This window comes from Curcuma longa, unplaced genomic scaffold (genome assembly GCF_044706935.1).
Source record: "Curcuma longa cultivar G26 ecotype Majalengka, Jawa Barat unplaced genomic scaffold, ITB_CL_G26_1.1 contig_26031, whole genome shotgun sequence".
In the NCBI taxonomy this organism is placed as follows: domain Eukaryota; kingdom Viridiplantae; phylum Streptophyta; class Magnoliopsida; order Zingiberales; family Zingiberaceae; genus Curcuma; species Curcuma longa.
In genome coordinates, this window is record NW_027432970.1 from 1 (window position 1) to 5,322 (window position 5,322).

General features: G+C 33.8%; 1 pseudogene; it reads right to left on the bottom strand.

The window, feature by feature from the left end:
• Positions 1-127: 127 nt before the first annotated feature.
• LOC141818797 (uncharacterized) lies at positions 128-1,728 on the bottom strand (annotated as a pseudogene).
• Positions 1,729-5,322: the final 3,594 nt, after the last annotated feature.

Here is a 5,322-nt window from a genome sequence, read left to right on the forward strand (position 1 = left end):
AGTTTAGTTCACCTCATTATAAAACTAGATTAAATTATTTGGCAGAGTTAACAACAGCAACTTTATTCACAGATAAAGAGTAACAAGTAAATCAGTTATCGATCCTCTTCATCTTCTTCTTCCGCCCTCATTCACCCTTCTCATCGACCAAACAGAGCGCAGCATTAGCTCTTTCAAAAAAGGCATCCGTCAGCGCTGTACTCGAAGACAAAGCAGCATCAAGCAAATCAAGAACCTGAAACACGAAAAAAGAAGGCAGCATCAATCACATAGTCAGATGTAATGCAATTGTAGCAAGCAACAAGAGATAGACCTCTTCTTTATCTATGACCCAGCTCTGCCATCTTGACTGGTTCAGAGATTTCCCTGTGAAGTGAAATGAGTGATGAGAAGGATAACGGGGTGACTATCAGTTCGTCGCTAACCATGTACGTTAATTCCTTGCAGAAGCTTCCCTCAGGAAAAGATAATCCCTCGGAGTGATGTTTTGGGATTTATAAGCAGTGCCCGTTTTGCCTTTCTACCCCGATGACCAGGTGAGGAGCAGTGGTACCTCGTTGCGCTTAGTCTGCAGCGGTAGTCACATGCGAAGTACATTTCTTCCTTCTCCACTTCAACTCCGAGGACTTGATCCTTGCAGTTGAAATACGGTGCGAGCTTGGGATTAAGCAATCTCTCTTCGCAGCCTTCAATCACGTAACCCGAGGAAGCCAATTGCGTTGCACTGTAATACACGTTATTTAGGCATCCGATCCTACATCGACTGCCCAGTTGCTTCTTCAAAGCACCCAATGGGAATGTGAGAAAACTGAAAATTTCATCAACAAAGTCCTGGCCAGCTTCAGCATACAGCACCTTGTTCCCCACAAGGGCCAGCTTGATTCTGAGGATCTTGTTCTCCTTGCCAGATGCCTTGATTGCAACTGTTTTTTCTACAGGGGGAGGAACTGAAAACTTGGGGGAGATACCTTCTCCATTGCGCAATAAAACATCAGTTAACGGAGTGTCTGAAACGAGGGATCTTTTGAGAATATGCAAAACCTGCATACATTGAATTTATAGGAATGGTGATTCTTCCTTGATAATTCTCAGCTGCGAATGGAGTAAAACGTTAAGAAATTAAAAGACACCCGTTAGAGAATGAAAATTTACCTGTGCTCGTTGGATTCTTATCGATCTCTCTTCGAGATCGCTCCAGTCATAGCAGCCGAAAAAAGACGAGGCGTGCTCAATCGACGCTACCAAAAGAGCATCAGTAACAAGAAATTTACCCCCCTTGACGAATACGCCATGAAACCCTTCGTAATTAACAGTATCTTCATTCAGATCGTGGCTAATTGCCTTGTCCATGTCATGACCGCAATGGCATTCGAGGCTTGAATAATAGCTGAGCGCACGATAAGAGCAAAGTTTGGATGTGCATGTGTATAACTCTCCCATGTCATCGATATTAATCTTTAGCTTCTGGAATTTTACTCCAGAAGAATTCACCGGCTTCGTCAACATCGATCTGCAAGCTGCCGTCGCAAGGTATTTCTCATCAAGCCGCTCAACCCCTCGGTAAAGCTCATCGAAGCAACCCAGGGACGACTGCTTGTTGAGAAGACGGACGACGGTGCCAACAGGCAGCGTGAGGAAGCTGAGGAGAACATCCACGAAATCCAAGTCCGATTCGACAAAAGCAACGCAGTTCTTGGCCTTGTTCACAAAGACTTTGAGGGTGGCCATGTCTAATTAGCTCAGGCAACGTCAGAGGATCGGAGTAGAGAAGAGAAGAACTTGTTTGGACTGCGGAATATTTATAGTTAACTTGCCATGGGGATTACTTAAGGACTTAACTAAAGAAATTATGGGACTTTAAAATTTTTTTTGGAGTTGCCGCGCGTGCTTTAACTGCAATTAGCACGGGGAATTCTGAGGGTTGATAGTTGCTTAGGAATTTTAAAAGACATTAAATTTTTGGAGTTAGTGGGGGAGTGTGTTGCCACTTATTAGAAAATTAATTAGATGTATGGATTAGCTATATTTTTAATGCTAATGCTATAGAATTATTATTGAATTATATAAATTATTTAAAATAAATAATTAATTATTTAGAGGGCAAATTTACTAACTTAATATTTATAATAATTTACTGAACCGCCAAACAACATCATAGCACCGAGAATAAGTGGAGGTGTACTTATTCTCACATAGATAAAATAAGAGTTAAGTTACAAGGAGTCTCACCTGCCCAGGTAACCATTAAATGTATTTCAACTAATGCTAAATTTATATTATATAGTTAAAGGTTTATAATTAATTATGTATCGTTATTGATTTTATAGATTATTGTTAATATTCTTCATACCCCGAGGAATTTCATTTACTTGGGATCCCCTTATTCACTTTGAGTCTACACCACAATAGGGTGAGACATCGGCTACACAATTTCATATAGACTCGTAGGAAACAACCAGATGTTTTCATTCCATTGAAAAGGAAAAACAAATCCAAATCCATACCTTTTAGAAAGAAAGTTTATCTAAATTAAATGATGAATTAGTTGCTATTCTGCAAATGGAATGTATGTTTTTCTTATCCAACTAACCACCATGGAGAATATGCTCATCCTGAAGGAGTTTCAATCAATATAATGAAGAGAGGATGCAACAGAAATCGCTATGATCTCTAAAGGGTCACTCCTAAAGATACATTTAAATGACTAGTAATGGTCCCTGATAGGAAGAAGAGCAAGAGAGAAATAAACAAGGATGAGAGGGTAACTTAGAGATAAAGTCTAGGGTGGTGGATTTTTTATATGCAAGAAGAGCGTACCACTATATCAATCAACAACGAGATTGAGGAAGAACAGGAGGTACAAGCAAGGGATAAAAAAATTAATACTTTGAGATTGAACGCTATTAAAGTGAGTTGATATTTATGTAGTAATATTTAGGTTTGATAGTAATTGTATTTTCATTGATTTTAGTTTTTTATTAAATACATTGAATTGTGTTTATTTGTAGATCTCAAAGGAAAATTTAAATAAACAAAAAAGAAAAAATGAGAAGAAGATATGACCTACCTAATATCAATGCTTTAAAATTTGAGATGGTCTATCTTTGCATTTATATGAGAGGAATGCTACTACTCATTGACAATGGATGTCTTCCTCTTATGTGTGTTAGGTAGCATATTTCATTACTCTTTAGGGAAGCGACATCGTCTAGTAGGTCATACAATAAATTCATATATTGCTCAACTAGATTCGCGGTAAAAAATTCAGCGGTAAAAATTTGACTTCATATTATAACTTTTTATTATGTTTGTGATATTATTACACTAATTTATGATTATATCTTAAATCTTGCAATCTTCAATAATTATTATAATGAATTATTTTATTAAAATATATATAAATTTATTTTAAATTTAAAAAAATAAAATTAATGAATTATTTTATTATTTAATGAATTATTTTACTAAAATAAAATTAATGAATTATATTTCTTTATTTAACAAATTATTATATTAAAATAATTATTTTAATAAATTGTTTTATTAAAATATATATTTATTTTAAATTAAAAAATAAAATTAACGAATTATATTTTTAAATTTAATGAATTATTTTATTAAAATAATTATTTTATTAAAAATATATAAATTTATTTTAAATTTAAAAAATTATAAATAAATATTTAAATTTAAAATAAATTTATATATTTTTATATATTATCATCATTAATATTATTAATATTAATATTATTTATTTAATTTAATTTATTCTAAAAATTAATTGAATAAAAGATAATATAGTAAATATTAAATTGGTTATATTTTATTCCTTCCAAATAAATAAGTTGAATCAAACAACATTAGATTATATTTTATATCCCATAAGCTTGGCTATGTGATTACCTAGTAATCACATACCAAGGTTATGTATGATATCACATAACCTTGGCTATGTGATTACCTAGTAATCACATACCAAGGTTATGTATGATAACTTGAACCAAATGTACTCTAAAAGTTTTAAAAAATAGATTACCTTACCAACACAAAATTTATCAAGAGAGACATCTTGTTCTTGCATTTGCAATGGAACAATTCTTGAATTCATTATTTATGCATCTTAAGCTAATAAAAACTACACTTCGAGATCACTATATTCGTTAGTGTTAACTGGCTCATCTAATGAATAGTGCATATCATTTGCTAAAATTCATTCTCAGACACATCCCTTTCAATTTCCACTTCCATTCTATTGTCATTGTATTTTTATTCAGTCCACGTATTCTCAAAAAGTCTATCCAATATTCTCCACAACACTAGAGGAAATTGAAAATGACATATCGGCGGTACTCATATTTATAGTTGGAGTAATGGATATATTTCAGTCCTTTATTTGTAAATCCATAGATTACATCATAACTGATAACACATCATAAGAAATTAGATTTTCCCTACATTGATACAATTAGAAATTAATCCTATTGTGAATGAAATTTTTTTATAAATAACAAATAGTGGTTAAAGAAAAAATTGATAGAAGAAAAAAGACATCTAAAAATTTATAGAAGAAATATACATTTATCAGAGTGAAAAGCTTAGTCGTCGGCAGGATTTTAGTTATCACCAGTGTTGTGATTGGATTGTTTAGAGTAAATAATAAGATGTCGTCGACCATAGGATTAAGAGCATGAACAAGAGTTTAGATGCTACCATGATGCTGATGCTTTAGGATTTTCCTAGAGCTATCAGAACAGTAGTTACACCCTACCTCAGCGTGACAACTTAGTTTTATGGGAGCTTCGCATACCTAAAAGATTTGGGTGTTGCGGAAAAGAAGAACAAAGACAACGCTATAGTCAGAGCTGACTAGGACGGACACTATCATTCGGGAGCTGCCACGACATGGTTCATCATGGACAACAGACACTCGACCATTGGAGATGGTATCGTTTTTAGGTTTAGGTTTTTTTATTCGCATTTTCACGATGAAGGTACACCGTCGATTGTGTCAACTGTTGATTTTGGTTCGAATGCACGTCATGAGTCGCGCACGTGTGGTTCGGACGCATGTGGTGCTTTAGCGCATGACGGGGACGAGGGAATGAGTGAATTCGGAGGAGCAAAATGAGTAAGGGATGCATGATTTTGTAATTTTAAAAGTTACCTATGTGATTTGAGAATTTCGGAAAACTATCTGCATGATTTAGTAAATTGTCATGTATTAATTATTGTTAGTGCCAGTGCTGCGAGAGGTTGTTAAATTATATAAATTTAATTATTTAAGATAATTAAGTATATTTTTTTATTTTTTAACTAATAGTC